Genomic DNA, 23,468 nt, shown 5'->3' on the forward strand with positions numbered 1-23,468 from the left:
TCTAATTATTAGGGAAAAATCAGTCTTTCAAGAAGATAATTTTTTTATGGCAGTAAAAACAGTTATCACATAGGACCTTTCCTAATGATTTTAACTATGTCATCTAAACAATATTTATAATACAGATGCTATTCTTTTGATGGCCCTTACCAATGCAAATTAGTGAAAGTCTTACAATTGAATTTATAAATGTCACTTCATTAAGTTCATTTCGTAAAGTGTCTTTCTAAAACAATCCTGAAACTGTATGTTACTATAGAGTTGCCAAGAGAGCACACTGGTCATAGCAAACACCCTCTTCCAACAACACAAGAGAAGACTCTACACATGGACATCACCAGATAGTCAACGATGAAATCAGATTGATTATATTCCTTGCAGCCAAAGATGGAGATGTTCTATACAGTCAACAAAAACAAGATTGAGAGCTGACTGTGGCTCAGATCATGAACTCCTTATTGCCAAATTCAGACTTAACTGAAGAAAGTGGGGAAAACCACTAGACCATTCAGGTATGACCTAAATCAAATCCCTTATTATTATACAGTGGAAGTGAGAACTAGATTTAAGGGACTAGATATGATAGATAGAGTGCCTGATGAACTATGGATGGAGGTTCGTGACATTGTAGAGGAGACAGGGATCAAGACCATCCCCATGGAAAAGAAATGCAAAAAACCAAAATGACTGTCTGGGAGGCCTTACAAATAGCTATGAAAAGAAGAGAAGTGAAAAGCAAAGGAGAAAAGGAAAGATATAAGCATCTGAATGCAGAGTTCCAAAGAATAGCAAGGAGAGATAAGAAAGCCTTCTTCAGCGATCAGTGCAAATAAACAGAGGAAAACAACAAAATGAGAAAGACTAGAGATCTCTTCAAGAAAATCAGAGATACCAAGGGAACATTTCATGGAAAGATGGGCTCGATAAAGGACAGAAATGATCTGGACCTAACAGAAGCAGAAGATATTAATAAGAGGTGGCAAGAATACACAGAACTGTACAAAAAAGATCTTCACAACCCAGATAATCATGATGGTGTGATCACTCACCTAGAGCCAGACATCCTGGAATGTGAAGGCAAGTGGGCCTTAGAAAGCAACACTACGAACAAAGCTAGTGGAGGTGATGGAATTCAGTTGAGCTATTTCAAATCCTGAAAGATGATGCTGTGAAAGTGCTGCACTCAATATGTCAGCAAATTTGGAAAACTCAGCCGTGGCCACAGGACTGGAAAACGTCAGTTTTCATTCCAATCCCAAAGAAAGGCAACTCCAAAGAATGCTCAAACTACCGCACAATTGCACTCATCTCACATGCTAGTAAAGTAATGCTCAAAATTCTCCAAGCCAGGCTTCATCAATATGTGAACCCTGAACTTCCGGATATTCAAGCTGGTTTTAGAAAAGGCAGAAGAACCAGAGATCAAATTGCCAACATCCGCTGGATCATTGAAAAGCAAGAGAGTTCCAGAAAAACATCTATTTCTGCTTTATTGACTATGCCAAAGCCTTTGACTGTGTGGATCACAATAAACTGTGGAAAATTCTGAGAGAGATGGGAATACCACACCACCTGACCTGCCTCTTGAGAAACCTGAATGCAGGTCAGGAAGCAACAGTCAGAGCTGGACATGGAAAAACAGACTGGTTCCAAATAGGAAAAGGAGTACATCAAGGCTGTATATTGTCACCCTGCTTCTTTAACTTATATGCAGAGTACATCATGAGAAATGCTGGGCTGGAAGAAACACAAGCTGGAATCAAGATAGGCGGGAGAAATATCACTAACCTCAGATAGGCAGATGACAACACCCTATGGCACAAAGTGAAGATGAACTAAAAAGCCTCTTGATGAAAGTGAAAGTGGAGAGTGAAAAAGTTGGCTTAAAGCTCAACATTCAGAAAAAGAAGATCATGGCATCTGATCCCATCACTTCATGGGGAATAGATGGGGAAACAGTGGAAACAGTGGCTGACTTTATTTTGGGGGGCTCCAAAATCACTGCAGATAGTGACTGCAGCTATGAAATTAAAAGACGCTTACTCCTTGGAAGGAAAGTTAGGACCAACCTAGATAGCATGTTAAAAAGCAGAGACATTACTTTGCCAACAAAGGTCCGTCTGATCAAGGCTATGATTTTTCCAGTGGTCATGTATGGATGTGAGAGTTGGACTGTGAAGAAGCTGAGCTCTGAAGAATTGATGCTTTTGAACTGTGGTGTTGGAGAAGACTCTTGAGAGTCCCTTGGACTGCAAGGAGAGCCAACCACTCCATTCTGAAGGAGATCAGTCCTGGGAGTTCATTAGAAGGACTGATGCTAAAGCTGAAACTCCAGTACTTTGGCCACCTTATGTGAAGAGTTGACTCATTGGTAAAGACTCTGATGCTGGGAGGGACTGGGGGCAGGAGGAGAAGGGGATGACAGAGGATGAGATGGCTGGATGGCATCACTGACTCGATGGACATGAGTTTGAGTGAACTCAGGGAGTTGGTGATGAACAGAGAGGCCTGGCATGCTGCGATTCATGGGGTCTCAAAGAGTCAGACACGACTGAGTGACTGAACTAAACTGATAGTATCTATAAACAGTATAGTATAGTATCTATACTATAGTAATATAGTCTTAGATTTGTGCTTCATCTCAAAAGTATTTAAAAAGAAGGTGAGATATAAATTGTATAATGAACTAAGCCCAAGACTTTTGTATTGAAATGCATCTACTCTTATTTATGTAAAATATATTCAAATCACAGATTATTTATTTTTAGTAGTGCAAGTGGTTACTACTAATAAAGAAACTTTAAAAAAAATCTCACTTTTGAAACAAAATTTATTAGATTTCATTAAGGTATATTCTAAAAGTTAGTTTCACTCTAGTCTATGACATTAAAATGAAAAAACAAAAGAACTTTTATTACAAATGATTAAAAATACTTTTTTAAATACCACTTACCATGATAGTTTAATGCAAACTACAGAGTCAACATTTCATATGAAAAGAACAACCAAAAAATGGAGCTTTATCTTTAAATAAAATCTACCTTTTAATTATGAATACTATATTTACTACCTTGCTTTATCTTAAAAATTGTAAATAAGCCCACCTGGGTTAGCCAGAAGAAATATAATATTTAGTTACTTGTGTGGCTGTTCTCCATTAGCTTATTTTGTAGTCATTCTCCAAAAGAAAATGGACTTCTACATTTCCTTCATGCACTCAAAAACTAACCCCCCCACACACAGACATACACACCAAAAACATAAACAAGCGATACACAGATGGAGATATAAAACTGAGATTAAACATATGAACGTATGCATAATCACACTTATAAAACCATAAAATTAAGAGCAAAATAAATCTGTATTCAAATCCTGCCTGTGTTGTATGATCTTTCATGTCTTGTGATCTCTGATCATCGAGTGCAAGCATAATAATGAAAAACCTGTATTTCAAGCAAGGATGAGCATAAAGATAACATACAGCCTGAGATTCAAAGATTATCATGAAGTAGCTTCACTATCTATGGCATAACTACTTTCAGATTTCTATTTACATTAAAGAAACACTTATTTAAGTCACCATAGTAAAAGTCTGATAATTGTAATCATAACACATTTTTAAGAAATAGAGTAGGTCTGTATTTCAGAGAATAGATGGTATATCAAAGATGAATTAATTGAATTTAATCACATAAACATGCCAAATTATTGTGCTCTTCCCAATAGTACATTTTGGAAAGAGAGAAAGATCCCCAGGAAGGCATATAACATGATCAGGTTTGAAAGTAATAGAAAAAGAGTGATGAAAGAGAAAATTAAAGATGATATATAACAAAATAACTATACAGTATTCCCTTTTCTACCTCCACCCTTCCTTACCATAATACTCATTGTATGTTCCCCTCTCTAGAAGAGAAAAAATCAGAGTTGAATGCCAGGACTGTGGGGGATTCTAACATATAGAGCTGACAGAACATATAAGGTAATCTCTGTTGCATTTTAAAAGTCAGGAATTGATGACCACAACTGATGCTTTAGACAAGATCACCCCTTTAGACACAAAAAATGGGGGAGAAGTATGCCTAGGGGAATTAACATTTGGTTTTCATGTGCCATTTACCAAATTGGTAGTTATGTTATTACTAATGGTAAATATCAATTTGGAGAATATTTCTTTTTGTAAAAATAATCCTAGTTATAGCTATTATGAAAAGTGTGTATACAGAGAGACAGTGGGTATAATTCCTCACTTTCCATAGTCAATGAAACAAAATAATATGGATAAATGCTGGGACAGAGCCCTCATTTGGGTGTTATATATGATTATTCAAAATAGTTTTTGACAATATGCTAGTTTGCTAGTTTGAATTATAATCACTTTCAGCTATAAAAATATGTGATCCATCATTATTTTTGAATGGCTTTGTCACTTAACAATTTAGCTGTCCCTCACAGGTTTGTGGTAAAGATCAACGGAAAAAGCTTTTATTTAGCAGTGAAATTCGAGGAGTTCAGCTTGATTAACTGAGTTAGGGTTGCTTAGTTTCATGGGGTTTCTTTGTTTTGATTAAAAGAGGAAATCTTTATTACCTGTTTGTCCAGGAAGATAGGACATTATAACAGATATTATAGAAGTGGGTACTCATGACTTTTGGAAAAATTGTGTCAAAAAGTATTAAGGGATAGTTGGGCTTATTTATTTTTGAAATGTATGTACTTTTAATGATAAGATGATCCTGTAGAGCATTTAAATTTGCATATAAGGAAATTGATACTTAGAATCAGAAAATTTGTTTATTTAAAATATGAGGAATAAATTTATGAAATGAATATATTGACTTAGTCTAGCTACTTTAACAAGCCAATTTGTATTTATATGGGAGAACCACAGTAGATGATAGGTCCTAAAAATCTAAATGCACCTTTGTTTTATTCTCAAATTAGTATGACTGTGTCTCTGTGACCATGTCTGTGGTTGGAGATGTCCTAGATTTTGTGCAGTATCCCAGAGCTATTTGGAAGCTTCAAAAAAAAAAAAAAAAAAGGAGACTTTTTAGCATTTCATTTGAAAATGGCCAAGAGCATAGATACAGCAAATGTGAACTGCAGTGTTTCTGGGTAGCAAAATACAAATGTCACTGAAGTAGAAAATTCTGAATGACTGTCATGCAGTGCAAATGAAATACCATATTTTATTGCATGGATTTGCTATGGTGTTTTGTGTTTTGGTTGTGTACTAAAATTTAACCGTTTTGTCTTTTAAAAGAAAAAGAAAACTTTGAATGAGATGAATTATATGACCCTATCACGCGTGCTCAGTTGCTCAGTCATGTCTGACTCTTTGCAAACCGATGGACGATAGCCCACCACGCTCCACGGTGCATGGAATTTTTCAGACAAGAATACTGGAGTCGGTTGCCATTTCCTTCTCCGGGGGATCTTCCGGACCCAGGGATTGAACCTATGTCTGTTGCGTCTCCCACACTGGCAGTTGGACCGCTTTACCACTGCACCACCTGGGAAGCCCTGAGTGATTCTAAATGCTCACCGTTTTAGCTGAAGAAATCTAAATGTTCATGTCACTATTTATGGTAGCTTTTGATAAATAGGTTGGAAGATTCTGTTTAATACATATAAACAAAGTTATTGCTATTTAGAATGGAGAAATAAGAGGTCCCCATGCTCTGGGCTAGAAAAATAATATGAGTAAACATAGGAGAAAAACCACTCTCTCATTAAACATCTGACTTCTATAAGTATATCCTGTGAGAGAGATTTTTTAAAACAGTCATAAAATTATATGAAAATTTTAAGTTGCTGGGGCTTTGAGAACATTCATGAATCTAATTCCTTGTAGTATAACGTAACATGTCAGTCTTATTATAATGAGTCAGATGTGCTAACTCTTCTGATACTAATTACTGGAGATGACAGTGAACTAGAAATATTTTTAAAAAGAACCTGCCTACATTTATGTATTTAAAACATACATCTAAAGTATGATTTAAATAATAATTTTGAAGTTTCATTTGTCTTATTTTTAAATCTGTATACTGGGATATAATGTACAACATGAATAATATAATTAGCACTGCTATATGTTATTTAAGAAAGTTAAGAGAGTTCTCATCACAAGAAAAAATTTTGAGTAGTCCAGAAAGTTCATTTGTGGGTTTTTTCTTTTTTGGGGGGGCATGTTAAGGAAAACCAGAATGAACTTTTTGGCCAGCACTTTTTCTTTTGTACTTATATGAGACGATGGATGTTCGCTAAACCTATTATGGAAATTATTTCTTGAGGTATGCAAGTCAAATTGGTATGCTGTACACCTTAAGCTTATACAGTGCTTTGTGCCAAGTATATCTGAATACAATAGGGAAGAGCAACAGAAAGATATCAGAGAAGTAAAACACAAACAAGAAAATCTACAAACGATACTCTAGTTTAGGTAAGAAATCAATGCTCACACTGTTTCAGGTCTAACTAACACAGTTGTAAGAGAGGGACTGATTTTTCTAGCTGAATGGGTTGTTAGAGATGCTTAATGGGATGTTACATTCTAACACTGAAGGAGTGTTTGGTTATCTTGCAGTGCAGACCTGAGGCATCAGCCTGGACTTGAGGTGTCTCAGTGGATCTCAGATGCCAGTGCAACTTGACCAATTCTAGAGGCAAGGAATATATTCCACTATTGAAAAATCTCTAAACGTTAGCAAATGATATCTTTTTAGTAAGAGAAGTGAAAGTGTTAGTCACTTAGTTGTGTCCGACTATTTGCAACCACATGGACTGTATCCCATCAGGCTCCTCTCTCCATGGAATTCTCCAGACAAGAATACCAGAGGGGAGTGCCGTGCCCTTCTCCAGGGAATCTTCCTGACTCGGGGACTGAACTTGGGTCTCCTCCATTGCAGGCAGATTCTTTATTGTCTGAGCCACTAGGAGATTTCCTACTAAACAGATTCCCCACAAATGTCTTTCCTCACTAGGCCTACTTCTTCACTGAAGCACAATATACATATAGTGATTTTTACTACTTTAAGCCTAAATAGAAACTGTTTTATGTGCATTTAAATGAAGCAGCAAGCAAATTGAGGATGGTTAACATTTTAGTTTTGAGATTTTGACTGCAATTTTTCATGAGATTATAGATTATTTCAGATTTCAAAATCAGCTTTGTTGTTATCTAAGATTAGAACATTGCCTTAGAATCCTAATTTGCTTAACTTAGGAGAATACCAATTCATGATATTCATATTATATATATTGTGAAAGAGTATAGTGAATTTATTGACAAGTTCAGTCACTCAGTCATATCCAACTCTTTGAGACCCCATGGACTGTAGCCCTCCAGGCTCCTCTGCCCATGGGATTATCTTGGCAAGAATATTGACACGAGGATAGATATTTTTAACCATCTATTTGGATACTACAAAATATCATGTTAAATAATTATTTGATTAAAAGAGAAATCATAAACAAACACCAAACCACAACACAAGCGAAAGTCCAACTCAGATGTCTCTACACACAAATAACTCAGTCTTTACAACTATACATGAATTCTACTATACTTTCCAAAAGTAGTTAATTTTTATATTATTTAAGCTCCTATGGAAAATAGAAAAAGGACAAAGGCTAATCAGTTTACATTATGAGGGTAAAGTGGTGGGCAAAACATGACAAAGAGAACTAAAGAAAGAAAAACTGAAGGCCCATTTTTCTTCTACATGTAGATGTAGCATCTTAAATCTGCTTTTACACAAAATATATAATAAATGTATTGTAATCAAACAGCATTTAACATAGAAAGTCTGAGCTGTTTCAACTTCTAGTTATGAATGTCACATGAAGAAAAATAATTGATACATTTCAATACCTTCTAACAATACAAATTCTTAGCAAATTAGCAAAATAGAGGAACATTTCCCTAACCTGGTGGAAGTTGGTCAGAACACCATAGATAACCGTACATAAGCCACATACGCCTGCCTTTATGACTACTGTTTAACATAATTTTAGAAGATATGGTCTTAGCTATAAGTTAATAGTGATATTCATTTTTTTCAGAATTGTAACTACATAATTTTTTTTAATGTATCTTCACTACAGGACATTTGCCTGAAAAATAATGGTATAGCATAGTGGCAGTTATCATATTTCAGTATGAATTATGTCACGTTCTTCTCTATCCTAAACATGGTTTACAAGGCCAAAGATTTTATTCCAGTCATACCCTTTGTCACTCCTTTGCATCCTTGCACTTATATAATGTTTGGCCATTTATTACTAATTTTACTTCCCCAAGACTTTCCCCAAATCTTCCAAGATTCTTTCTAGCTTTTTCATTTGCTAATACATTTTCATCTAGCTAATGCCTCTCTCTGGCATGTTCTCTGTTTTCATCCAGCCTCTGCACTCTACCTTTCCCTGGCTAATTTTCTCTTATCTAGTCACGTCTTACCTTAGCTACAATTTCAATCGAAAACCTTTCCCTGATGCCGCATCTAGAGAACATTGTCTGTGCACCTTTGAAAGTGAGAGTGTTAGTCATTCAGTCATGCCTGACTCTTTGTGACCCCATGGACTGTAGCACACCAGGCTGCTCTGTCCATGGGATTCTCCAGGCAAGAATACTGGAGTGGTTAGTCATTCCCTTCTCCATAGGATTTTCCCAACCCAGGGATTGAACCCCTGTCTCTTGCATTGGCAGGTAGGTTCTTTGCTGTCTGAGCCAACAGAGAAGCCCCCTGTGCTCCTTTACTATGCTGAATTTCCCCACTGGGTTATAATTGTTTACTCATCTTCATTGTCCATAATAATGTAGGTGTATGATAGCAAGAATCATATTTCTTTTGCTTCCAGAACTCTGTCCTATGTTTGGCTAGTAAAATATAAGCAATTCTTTTAAAATTAGTGAGTGGATGATAAATATATGGCAGAAATGTCAGCATCTCGACAACTTGTGAGTTAACAGTGTCAGTATATCCTGTTAAACCTAATACTTTAAGGGCTGTATGATTTGGGTTCTGAGCAAGGCCTATGTACTCAGTTGTGTCTGACTCTACAACCTCATGGACTGTAGCCAGCCAGGCTCCTCTGTCCATGGAACTGTCCAGGCAAGAATACTGGAGTGGGTTGCCATTTCCTTCTCCAGGGAATCTTCCTGACCCAGGTATCAAACCAACGTGTCTTGCATCGCCTGCATTGCCAGGGATAATCTTTACCAGCTGATCCACCGGAGAAGCCTTCTGAGCAAAGTAACATGTATCTAAATCACTTTCTAGCCTGTGACTAACATTAGAATATACGGACTGGATAGAAATCTCTCTTGCATTGCAGTCAAGTTGAAGCAAATAGCATAAGTGTATGAAAATTTGTTAAGAAGTAGTGTAAATGGAAGGAAAAGAGTTATTTTGCATTAAGTATCAAGCAAAAGCATAAAGAATTCAAATCTTGGGCAAAAAAGAAATATCAAAATTTAAACTTGGAAAAAAATCAGTTGCAGCTAGTTTGTTCATTAAAAAGGTATATATCAAACTGAGTAATGAATAATGTTCATATTGATAAGTGAAATTCTAAATAAATGTTTTATTACTAAAATAATTTCTATTGAATACTTAAATAGTTTTTAAACATTTGTCAAAGCAGTTTTTCTCATCATGTTTGTAGATGTTATTAAATTAGACATGTTTCCTAACATCCTGAAACACAAGCAAGAACACTAGTCTTGCAAGTGAAGAAATAAGTCACATATCTGGATAATGCTTTTTGAAGCAACATGGACATAATGAACAGAGACAGCAATGCAACCATGACACCATAATCAGTGGAATCCCACTCCAGTACTCTTGCCTGGAAAATCCCATGGACGGGGGAGCCTGGTAGGCTGCAGTCAATGGGGTTGCAAACAGTCAGACACAACTGAGCGACTTCACTTTCACTTTTCATTTTCATGCATTGGAGAAGGAAATGGCAACCCACTCCAGTATTCTTGCCTGGAGAATCCCAGGGACGGGGAAGCCTGGTGGGCTGCCATCTCTGGGGTCACACAGAGTCGGACGCGACTGAAGTGACTTAGCAGTAGCAGCAAATATATCAAGCAAATTCTTGTGGGTTATAATTGACCACAATTAAAATCAAAATGTATGGAACTGTATTATGCTAAAATAACAACATATGATAAGCAGGGCTTCTTTGCAAAATATAATTTAAATATAAATATATTTGGTATAAGCATATAATACATATATACGTATGGCTATAATACAAATACTTTTATAAAGCAAGTAAAAATGCACTTGATGTGGAGAGTTACTGCTGCTGCTGCTGCTAAGTCACTTGAGTCATGTCCGACTCTGCGACCCTATGGACTGTTGCCCGCCAGGCTCCCCTGTCCATGGGATTCTCCAGGCAAGAATACTGGGGTGGGTTGCCATGCCCTCCTCCAGGGGAATCTTCCCCATCCAGGGATCGAATCCACGTCTCTTATGTCTCCTGCATTGACAGGCGGGTTCTTCACCACTGTCACCACCTGGAAGCCCCATGGAAAAATAAGCGGTGGTCAAAAATTAAATACACTACATAACACTATTCATTCTGAGAACAAAAAGACCTGATTGAAAGGAGGAGAAAGTGACAAAGTCAGATTTCCATTATAGAAATCACACTATGAATGTGTAAAGAAAAGATCAGAGACAAAAACTGTCAAGGCACAGCAATACATCAGACTCTGTTCTAGGTGAACTTAAGAATGGTCCATGTAATTTTTAAAAATGTAAATGGCTTAACCCTATCCCATTTCACATGTAAAGTAGCTGAGGCCCATTATCTCAGTAGCAGAGCTACGATTCAAATCCTGATCCTCTTGACTGTTTCTAAGCTTATATATGGACTCTTAAAAAAAAAAAGATTACAAATGAACTTATTTACAAAAACAGAAACAGACTCAGTCTTAGAGAATTAATTTATGGTTACCAAGGGGAAAAGGGTTGGGGAGGGATAGTTAGGGAGTTTGGGATGAGATGTACTCACTACTATATTTAAAATAGATAACCAACAAGGACCTACCGTGTAAAACAGGGAACTCTGCTCAATATTCTGTAATAACCTAATGGGATCAGAATTTGAAAAATAATAGATACATGTATATTTATAACTGAATCACCTCAATATACACCTAAAACTAATACAACATCATTAATCAACTGCACTTCAATATGAAATAAGATTTTGAAAAAGTATTATGCTAAGGGAGCCATTTGACACAGATGAGAGTCCTAAAAAATATGAAAGCTGTGTAAAGTTTGTGTAATAAAGAAACATAGGGAAAGCTCTCCAGGAAGAGAGAAGAACATGACTGGAAAGTAATATGAGCAGGAGAAACCTTAAAAATAAAGAGTGAAAATGTTGCTAAGGATTAGGGAAGGAACACTTTATGCTGTCAACTAAAAAATGTAGTCACAATCTGAGAGAGAGCTATTTTATTTGGTGAGAATGTTTAGGATTCTGAGCCCGGGGGACTGAGACCACATATCAGTTGTTGTTGTTCAGTTGCTCAGTTGTGTCCAACTCTTTGTGACTCCATGGACTGCAGCAGGCCAGGTTTCTCTGTCCTTCACCATCTCACGGAGGTTGTTCAAACTCATGTCCATTGAGCCAGTGATGCCACCCAACCATACCATCCTCTGTCCTTCCCTTCTCTTCCTGCCTGACTCTTTCCCAGCATCAGGATTTTTCCCAATGAGTTGGCTGTTCCCATCAGGTGGCCAACGTATTGGAGCTTCAGCTTCAGCATTAGCCCTTCCAATGAATATTCAGGGTTGATCTCTGTAGCTCTGAGAAAACTGTTCCAAGGAGGTGGGGGTGAGGGGAGTCAGGCTATTTACAAGTTTCCTAAACAGGAAGCCAGCAGTCTGAACACCAAAGATCAGATATCAAGTTAAGGAATTTAGCTTCTCTGTATGGTAAGATGCAAGCCTCAGGGCTTACTCAGTTCATTCCTTTCATATACACTTCAGCTGCTGCTGCTGCTGCTAAGTTGCTTAAGTCCTGTCTGACTCTGTGCGACCCCATAGACTATCTGGCTAAATCCTATTTCCTTGTTCGCCACAAGGAGTGGCAGATGGCTGCTTCTTACATTACTTAGTCTCCTCAGCAGACGTCTTGGTGGGTGATGGCATCATTGGATCGCAGTTTGGGGAGCCCTCATTCACATTTGGAGGCCAGAAATCGCTGATGGCTGTGACATTTATTGTTTGTTGATTATGGCAACTATTGTGTGCCTAGTTGCTCAGTCCTGTCTGACTTTTTGTGACCCCATGGACTCTAGCCTGCCAGACAACTCTGTCCGTGGGGATTCTCCAGGCAAGAATACTGGAGTGGTTTGCCATGCCCTCCTCCGGGGGATCTTCCAACCCAGGGATCGGACCCAGGTCTCCCGCATTGCAGGGAGATTATAATCTGAGCCACCAGGGAAGCCCAGATTTGGCAGAAGATGTTTTCATTTCACTCTGTGGATTGGTGAAAGTGAAAGAAAGTGAAAGTAAAGTCGTTCAGTCGTGTCAGACTCTTTGCGACCCCAGGAACGGTAGCCCACCAGGCTCCGCCATCCATGGGATTTTCCAGGCAAGAATACTGGAGTGGGCTGCCATTTCCTTCTCCAGCAGACCTTCCCAACCCAGGGATCGAACCCAGGTCTCCTGCATTGCAGACAGACGCTTTACCGTCTAAGCCACCAGGGAAACATTTTGTTTTGTTTTGTTTGTTTGTTTTGCTTTTTACTTTGAAAAATGGGATACAGAGGAGTTTAAAACACAAAGATTGACAGAGTGAGTTAGATAAAGAATTAAAAATATGGAAAATAAGCATTTTGTAGGAACACTTTGAAACACTGATAAACATTGTCACTGTATATTTAAATTGGTAGGGTATGCTTTATAGCATAACATGGAGGGTGGTAAAGAACTCAGAATTGAAACTATAACTGTTGTTTGAGGGGTAGAGTCTTGGCTGTAGCTCAGTGACACTTCCTATCTGTATAATAACTTGGAGCCAGAGGGCTATATTATACTCTTTTTATTTCAAAAGTAGGACTTTGATCTCAAAAATGAGTCCTGGCAAGAGATAATAAGAAACACAACTATAGCAGGACTTTGAGACAGCAGTGAGCCTACAAGGGCAAGAATCTGTCAACAGTAACCAATTTGGAAAGGCTACAATCGGTGCCTGGGTCATGATATAAGGAATGATAAAAAGATGTGATTATAGCACCTAGGAAGAAGATAAGAATCAAGTAATTATAACTAAGGTACAGCATTCATGCAGACAAGTTGAAAAGATGGCTTGAACATGAGCCCTGGATATAGATTGGAGCTGATTAATCATCTTTTGATAATTGTCTTTGGAAAAAGGAAATGGAATGAAACCACTTCAAAAAACTTTAAACATTCACCCATATGGAGGACAAGGTACATAGATGCATCTGACAGTTTTCTCTTCTTGTTTGAATTGGAGCAAGTCATTGGGAAATCAAGTAATAAGTGAAGAATGCAAATGGATTATCAAAGCATGATTCATTAAATACACTTCACATTAAGGTACATTCAGTTTATTTTTATGGCATAGGAAAAAATGGACAGTTCTATGACATTGAAAAAAATTATGGGCAATCAGTTTATTAAGGACATGTTTATGGAGTACCTACAGTACAAATGTGTTCTTTTAATTTTAGAGGCACTAAACTGAACTTCAATAGACCCTGAGCACATGAATTTCACATGTTAGTATGAAATTCTGAAATTCTTCTGTTTTAAGTGAGGGAAAATTTTCTATGTAGTTGAAAAGACTAAGCAGAAAAAAAAAAAAAAGACTAAGTGGAACTCTGTCACATTTCACATGATTTTAGTCACTCATTGCCTCCCTTGGAGAAGGCAAGAGAGAACATGGGCATTTTAGGAATCAGTGAACTAAAAGGGGTAGAAATGGGTGAATTTTATGCAGATGAACATTATATCTACTATTGAGGTCAAGAATCCTTTAGAAGAAATGGAGTAGCCCTCATAGTCAACAAAAGAGTCCGAAATACAGTAAGTACTTGGGTGCAATCTCAAAACTGACAGAATGATCTCAGATTGTTTCCAAGGCAAAGCATTCAATCTCATATTAATAAAAGTCTATACCCCAACGAGTAATGATAAAGAAGTTGAAGTTGTATGGTTCTATGAAGACATACAAGACCTTCTAGAACTAACATGCAAAAAAGATACCTGGAGTAACAGGCAAGTTTGGCCTTGGAGTACAAAATGAAGTAGGGCAAAGGCTAACAGAGTGTTTCAGAGAGAACACACTGGCCATAGCAAACACCATCTTTCAACAACATGAGATGACTGTACACATGGACATCATCAGATGGTCAAAACTGAAATCAGATTGATTATATTCTTTGCACCCGAAGATGGAGAAATTCTATACAGTCAGCAAAAACAAGACCTGGAGTTGACTATGACTCAGATCATGAACTTCTTATTGCACAATTCACACTTAAATTGAAGAAAGTAGGGAAAACCACTAGGCCATTCAAGTATGACCTAAATCAAATCCCTTTTGATTATACAGTGGAAGTGCAAAATAGATTCAAGGGATTAGATCTCATACATAGAGTGCCTGAAGAACTATGAACAGAGGTTGATCACTTGTTATAGGAGGTGGTGATCAAAACCATCCCAAGAAAAATAAATGCAAAAAGGCAAAACAGTTGCCTGAGGAGGCCTTACAAATAGCTGAGAAAAGAAGAGAAGAGAAAGGTAAAGAAGAAAAGGAAATACATATCCATCTGAATGAAGAGTTCCAAAGGATAGCAAGGAGAGATAAAGCCTTCCTCAGTAATCAATGCAAAGAAATAGAGGAAAACAACAGAAGGGGAAAGACTAGATATTTATTCAAAACAATTAGAGATACTAAGGGCATATTCCATGCAAAGATGGGCACACTAAAGGACAGAAACGGTATGGACAAAACAGAAGCAGAAGATATTAAGAGGTGGCAAGAATACACAGAAGAACTATACAAAAAAGATCTTAATGACCCAGATAACCATGATGCTGTGATCACTCACCTAGAGCCAGACATCCTGGAGTGCAAAGTCAAGAGGGCCTTAGGAAATATTACTGCGACAAAGCTAGTGGAGGTGATGGAATTCCAGCTGAGCTATTTCAGATCCTCAAAGATGATGCTGTGAAAGTTCTGCACTCAGTATGCCAGCAAATTTGAAAAACTCAGCAGTGGCTACAGGACTGGGAAAGGTCAGTTTTCATTCCATTTCCAAGGAAGGACAGTGCCAAAGAATGTTCAAACTACTGCACAATTGCATTCTTTGCACATAATAGCAAGGTCATGCTCAAAATCCTCCAAGCTAGGCTTTAATAGTATCTGAACAAAGAACTTCCAGATTTACAAGCTGGATTTACAAAAAGCAGAGGAACACGAGATCAAATTGCCAACATCTCTTAGATCATCGAAAAAGCAAGATAATTCCAGAGAAACATCTAGTTCTGTTTCATTGACTATGCTAATGCCTTTGACAGTGTGGATCACAACAAACTGTGGAAAATTCTCAAAGAGATTTGAATACCAGACCACCTTACCTGCCTTCTGAGAAACCTGTATACAGCTCAAGAAGCATCAGTTAGAACCAAAATGTAACAACAGACTGGTTCAAATTGGGAAAGGAGTGTGTCAAGACTGCATAGTGTCAACCTTTTTATTTAACTTATATACAGAGTACATCATGTCAAATGCATGGTTGGATGAATCACAAGCTGGCCTCAAGATGGCAGGTAGAAATATCAATAACCTCAGATACACAGATGACACTACCCTTATGACAAAAAGCGAAGAGGAACTAACGAGTCTCTAGATGAAGGTAAAAGAGCAGAGTGAAAAAGCTGACTTAAAATTCAACATTCAAAAAGCCAAGTTCATGGCATCCGGTCCCATCACTTCATGGCAAACCAATGGAAACACTGAGAGACTTTATTTTCTTGGGCTCCAAAAATCACTGTCATGATTCAGATGGTGACTGAAGCCATTAAAATAAAAGACACTTGCTCCTTAAAAGAAAAGCTATGACCAACTTAGCATATTAAAAAGCAGAGACATTGCTTTGCCAACAAAGGTCTGTATAGTCAAAACTTTGGTATTTCCAATAGTCTTGTATGGATGTGAGATTTGGACCATAAAGAATTCTGGGCACCAAAGATTTGATGCTTTTGAACTGTACTGTTGGAGAAGACTCTTGAGAGTCCCTTGGAAGGCAAGGAGATCAAACCAATCAATTGTAAAGGAAATCAGTTGTGAAAATTCATCAGAAAGGCTGATGCTGAAACTCCTATGCTTTGGCCACCTGATGCGATGAGCTGACTCGCTGGAAAACACCCTGATGCTGGGTAAAATAGAAGCAGGAGGAGAAGGGGACGACAGGGGATGAGATGGTTGGATTGCATCACTGACTCAATGGGCATGAGTTTGAGCAAGCTCTGGGAGATGGTGAAGGATAGGGAGGCCTTGGTGTGCTGCAGTGCATGGCAGCGCAAAGAGTTGGACAAGGCTGAACAACTGAACAACATTGCCACCCTTATATGGTACTTCTCTTGTCCCTCAAATTGTCATCACAGTCACAGGTGATAGGCATTTTTCTGTTAGTTAGTCATTTGACCTTAACCTCAATTTCCAGAAAGCCAAGTCCTCTTTATTAGCATAGGAAAATGAAGGAAGATAGTTTAATATGGTGTGTGAACAAGAAAAATTTTTTAAAGGTATAATTGTAAAGGCACGCAGTTCCTGCTCCATGATTTAACTCTTTTATTTTATTTCACATTATTTATGAATTATACATTTATAACTATAATTAGAGTCATTTAGTGAAGCAGAATGATGGTTAAATAGAATATATCGAACTCCTCCATTTTTTTCCTTAAAAGAATAATGAAAGTGTTAGCTCTTAAAGTTCAGAGTTCAAATTAAACCCAAGAACAGTTCAGTTAAATTGACTTTAATCCACTGAGCTATGCTGTTCACTTGATTCCCTCTCTCAAAGTATTACTTCTAGATTTGAAAGGGTGCAAGGCTTGAGGTATGAATATATAATTTTTCCTCTCAAAGGCTTATAATCAAATAAGAAACAAGCCTTGAGTTCTAGGTGTGAACTCTTTCAGTGTGCTTTGCAGGCTTTAATATGCAAATGTAAAAGTTCGGAAATTCTGAAAGTTTTTCTCCTTCCTCATTCAAAGAGTAAAACCAGTATTATGTGACATCTAGCCACCTGATTTTAGGTTGTTACCACAAAGTGCATCACTAAAAAGGAAGGTTTGATTTTAATAGCACTGAAATTAGGGTTTAGGCTTATAATAAGAAGACATCAAAGACATCATTTTACAAAATAATGTTATAAAAATGTAACATTCTGTTTGGACTATTAAAAGAATACTGAATAATTTGGGCAGGTCACACAAATAATTCCTTTTTGAGGTGACATTCTCAGATATTTTTATGTTGAATATTTCATTCTGATCTTATTTAAGCCTTCAGAAAGAGCAGTGTATATGCATGCCCCAAGCCAAAAATCAGATCAAAATGGGACAGTTATTCATACTGGTCAGTCTCATTTATCTAGAAGCTGCAGCTGGTATAGTACCTAAGGGGCAACCAGAGCTTTGCTTTTAGATAGCATGTAGATCAATAATTATATTTGCAACCAACAGAAAGTTTCTAACAATTTTTAAGTGATTATTTGATCTTTTCAGCTAATAATATCTTCTGAGAATGTGTAATCAAGGGACATTTTCTCATTCTGGTTACCAAAGAAAAACTTTGTTAGTTGATTCTTAGGATTTTATAAATGTATTTATTTAAGATAAATTAGGTCTGCTGTTCATAAGGGCTTCCCAGATGGCACAGAGGTAAAGAATCCGCCTGCCAATGCAAGAGACACAGGTTTTATCCTTAGGTTGAAAGATAACCTGGAGTAGGAGATGGCAAGCCACTCCTGTATTCTTGCCTGAAAAATTCCATAGACACAGAGAGCATGGTGGGCTGCAGTCCATGGGGTAACAAAGAGTTGGACACAACTGAGCACATATGCATTGCTGCATAAATAAATGAATTTCTCAATGAGCTCTGGAAAAAATTCAGCTAAGACTACCTAATTTAGTGGTCTATATCTGAATAGAAGGAAAGCATGGAGAAAATGGTGAAACCATTGGATTCACAGAGTATTATTTTTCTTGTTGTGTGTACTAGACTTAAAAGTAGGATAAGAAGAGTTTTTAGGTAACAATTAAAGGCATCCTCTGTCATACAATTGGATTGTCATTAAGATGCAAGACAGATAACTATTGAGGAGACTAAATATAATCATCCTCAGACTTTGTGTACAGACCTGGGTAACAAGAAAGCTTGCTGTATATGCTTGCCTCAGAGTAGTAGATTCAACAAAAGAAGGTAAGATCTGAAGATGTGAAATGTTTTAGAAATGTCCTTAATGCTTTAGTTGCAAAAGAGATTCAATGTAAATCATTCTGATAGTAAAAGTAACTGAGTAAATTCTACTCACCATCCTTGTGCCTGTATATGATACACAAAGGTAAATATTTGCAGGGTAGATAGCAAAACGAATTCTAGTCAAAGAAAATTTATAATGGTCAAGAATAATTAAATATTTTTGAGGATCACATATGGTTGAATAACCTACTAAAACAAATAGAAGGAAAAATATTATCACATATATAGTGCCAGATAACTTAACTAAGGGTGCACTTCTAAAGTTTTCACTGGTTACCAAATCACTATTTTTAAAGGACAAAACTAATAATCTAGGTGGAAAAAAGTTTTAATTACAGGAATAAATAATATTACAAATTTGTAAGTGGAGAAAGCAAAATAAAACAAAGTATTCATTAGTAAACAAAAACAAAGTGAAACATTTTAACTATGAATGAAGAAATACAAAATTTTAAACTTCTCCAGAATATTGGAACCTGGAAGAGTCATAAATGATCGTTTTTAAGGTTAAACGTTTACTAAGAATATAATTCCAATCTCAAAGAAAGGCAATGCAAAAGAATGCTCAAACTACCACACAATTGCACTCATCTCACATGCTAGTAAAGTAATGCTCAAAATTCTCCAAGCCAGGCTTCAGTGATACGTGAACCATGAACTTCCAGATGCTCAAGCTGGTTTTAGAAAAGGCAGAGGAACCAGAGGTCAAATTGCCAACATCTGCTGGATCATCAAAAAAGCAAGAGAGTTCCAAAAAACCCATCTATTTCTGCTTTATTGACTATGCCAAAGCCTTTGACTGTGTGGATCATAATAAACTTTGGAAAATTCTGAAACAGATGGGCGTACCAGATCACCTGACCTGCCTCTTGAGAAACCTATATGCAGGTGAGGAAGCAACAGTCAGAACTGGACATGGAACAACAGACTGGTTCCAAATAGGAAAAGGAGTACGTCAAGGCTGTATATTGTCACCCTACTTATTTAACTTCTACGCAGAATACATCAGGAGAAATGCTGGGCTGGAAGAAGCACAAGCTGGAATCAGATTGCTGGGAGAAATATCAATAACCTCAGATATGCAGATGACACCACCCTTATGGCAGAAACTGAACAGGAACTAAAAAGCCTCTTGATGAAAGTGAAAGTGGAGAGTGAAAAAGTTGGCTTAAAGCTCAACATTCAGAAAACGAAGATCATGGCATCTGGTCCCATCACTTCATGGGAAATAGATGGGGAAACAGTGGAAACAGTGTCAGATTTTATTTTGGGGGGGCTCCAAAATCACTGCAATGGTGATTGCAGCCATGAAATTAAAAGATGCTTACTCCTTGGAAGAAAAGTTATGACCAACCTAGATAACATATACAAAAGCAGAGACATTACTTTGCCAACAAAGGTCCGTCTAGTCAAGGCTATGGTTTTTCCAGGAGTCATGTATGGATGTGAGAGTTAGACTGTGAAGAAGGCTGAGTGCCGAAGAATTGATGCTTTTGAACTGTGGTGTTGGAGAAGACTCTTGAGAATGAGTCCCTTGGACTGCAAGGAGATCCAACCAATCCATTCTAAAGGAAATCAGTCCTGAGTGTTCATTGGAGGGACTGATGCTGAAGCTGAAACTCCAGTGCTTTGGCCACCTTATGTGAAGAGTTGACTCACTGGAAAATACTCTGATGCTGGGAGGGATTGGGCACAGGAGCAGAAGGGGACGACAGAGAATTAGATGGCTGGATGGGAGATGAACTCCAGGAGTTGGTGATCGACAGGGAGGCCTGGTTTGCTGTGATTCATGGGGTCACAAAGAGTTGGACATGGCTGGGCGACTGAACTGAACTGAACTGAGCTGAAGAATAGTTCCTTACCTGGTAAAATCAGTCACTTTAAAGAAAAGGAAAGATAATTCAATTTATTGAGAGATGTAGAATTTATCAATGTAGTACAAAATAATTGCTACATAAATTATGTAAAATGTCCAGTTTCCACAATAGCAATAAAGAAATTGCAAAGCATGGAAATTTAGGGGGAAAAAATGTAACCTTACACAGAATATAGAGCAGAAAATAAAAAATGCCTTTGAATGGACCTACATGTTGATCATAGAACAACTGGTAGAGGAGCTGAATAGACATTTTTCCAAACAAGACGTACAGATGGCCACAAGCACATGAAAACTGTGTAACGTAACTAATTATTAGGGGAATACAAATAAAAACTACAATGAAATGTTACCTCATGCCTATTAGTATGCAAAAAGTCTAGAAATATCTAGTATTGGAGAGGGTTTGAAAAAATTAGAAACCCTATACCCTATTGGTGGAAATGAAGATTGGTTCAGTAACTATCGAAACAGTATAGAGATTCCTCAAAAAAAAAAATGGAAATCTTACTACCATATGATCAGCTATTCTGTTTCTGGGTATTTATCTGAAAAATACACAAACATTAATTTGAAAAGATACATGCACTCCTGTGTTCATCATAACAATATTTATATTTAGTCAATATGCGGAAACAACTTAAGTGTCCATTAACGGATGAATGGATAAGAAGAAATTGCATACATATATATATATATATATGAAAAGGCGATGGCACCCCACTCCAGTACTCTTGCCTGGAAAATCCCATGGACGGAGGAACCTGGTGGGCTGTGGTCCATGGGGTCGCGAGGAGTCAGACCCGACTGAGCGACTTCCCCCTTTCACTTTCATGCATTGGAGAGGGGAATGGCAACCCACTCCAGTGTTCTTGCCTGGAGAATCCCAGGGATGGGGGAGCCTGGTGGGCTGCTGTCTATGGGGTCACACAGAGTCGGACACGACTGAAGTGACTTAGCAGTAGCATATATATATATATAGGCTACTATTCAGCCATAAAAAAGATCAAATTTGGCAAGCATGGATTGACCTTGAGGGTATTAAGCTAAATGAAGTAAGTCAGATGGACAAATGCCATATAATTATACTCATATTTAGCATAAAAAATGAAAAAAAAAGGCAAAACAAACACACAGAGGACAAACAGTGGCTACCAAAGGGGGTTGGAAAGAGGACCAAATGGGTAAAAAGAATCAATAGTATGGTGATGGATGAATACAAAATTTTTTTGGTAAGTATGCTTGTAGTATGGGCTTCCCTGGTAGCTTAGATGGTAAAGAATCTGCCTGCAATGAAGGAAACCCAGATTCAGTTCCTGGTTTGGAAAGGTCCCCTGGAGAAGGGAATGGCAATCTACTCCAGTATTTTTTCCTAGAAAATCCCATGGACAGAGGAGCCTGGTGGTCTACAGTCCATGGAGTCACAAAGAGCCAGGCATGACTGAGTAACTAACACACACACACATCCTGTAGTATATACCGAAGTTGAGTTATAAAATCGTACACAGGAAACATATAATGTTATAAATAATTTTAAAATGTTAAAAAAAGTACTATTTCTTTTAAAATAGATTCTTTTTTTTCCTGTTACAAAGGCAAGAAAAAGCCTTCATATTTAAATAGTTTGTATATCTTGAATCTAATACTGAAGTTGACTGATTTTTAAAATGGGAAATTTATTGAACACTCATCTTGCATTTCAACAAATTGGGGCATGTCCAGAAAGAGTGAAATGAATTTACTTCAGCAAAGGCTGAAATAGATAATTCACGTAGGAAAGATTATTGAAATTTGCCGTCTATGGGGTTGCACAGGGTTGGACATGACTGAAGCAACTTAGCAGCAGCAGCAGCAGCAAATATGTCTGTTTCTGTCTCTCGTCTATATACCTTTTGACTTCTGCAGATATATTCCCTTAACAGGTTTCTAAGACAGCCAGTAGGAAAGCTAAAAGTTGGGGCTTCAAACTTACCACTAACTTTTCATATATAATATGTTTTGCCACTAATGTATTGGTTTTTACTTTTTCTTTTATGTGTTAGGAAACTTAAGGTCGGATAAGAAAGAATTTATCTAATTATACACTTATAGGAAATAGGAAGAATAATATGGAAGGTAAATACCTATCTTCAAATATTAAAAAAACTAACACATGAAAAAATAAAAGTCATTCTATGGGTTCCCTCAGGATCATGATAGTATCAGTGAATTCAAGATGAAAGTCTTAGACAAAAAAAAAAAAACGCTACTATTCAAAGGAAAAAAAATAAAATTCAACACTTAGTCTTCTTAAAGATCAGATGGGCTGCCATGAGGAGCAGTGATTTTCCCAACTACAAAGATAAAGAATGTGGCATTCCAATTTTGGTGGTATGGAGAACAGATGCTTCTGATCAAAAGTTGCATCAAGTGTCTCTTAAGACATATTTTGGCTCTTAGAGTTTGTGATTTCTTACGTGCAAAAAAGGTGATCTTTATATAGCACTTCTCAGGCAAAGGAATATTTGCTTAAAAAACAAATTTGAAATTGGCCTGTGCTCCTTGTCCAGATAGCCTTTCAGAGCTTTCCTCCAGTGTGTACGTATTATACCTCTCACCGTACCCTAAAAGGCATTTACATACCATAAAAATGTTTCCTTGTTCAGATTTTGTGTTTGTCTTAGCAAATACATTTAACTCAAGTGCTAACTCCAAATTAGAGTTAGTATTTGTCTCCAGATTTGTGTTATAAATAATTGTCTGTTTAGTTTGAGTTCAACTTTGGGTGTCACATTCCTTAAGCCAGGTATTAGTCATCTGCGGTGTAAATCAGTGAGCAAATTACTAGTTAATTTGCTGTGTAATGAAAGCAACACAGGCATATGATTTAATAGATTGGGGAAATGTATATAATTGCCTTATGCAGGTATTTGTTTTTATTCTTTACTCATAATTTTTGAAATTCAAATTATCTCTTTAATTTCTTGAGAAGGGACCCATTACATCTCCTATACTCTTCTAGTGATCTTACTAGGCTTTTGAAAGCTTTATC

This window comes from Capricornis sumatraensis, chromosome 8, assembly GCF_032405125.1.
Source record: "Capricornis sumatraensis isolate serow.1 chromosome 8, serow.2, whole genome shotgun sequence".
NCBI lineage: Eukaryota > Metazoa > Chordata > Mammalia > Artiodactyla > Bovidae > Capricornis > Capricornis sumatraensis.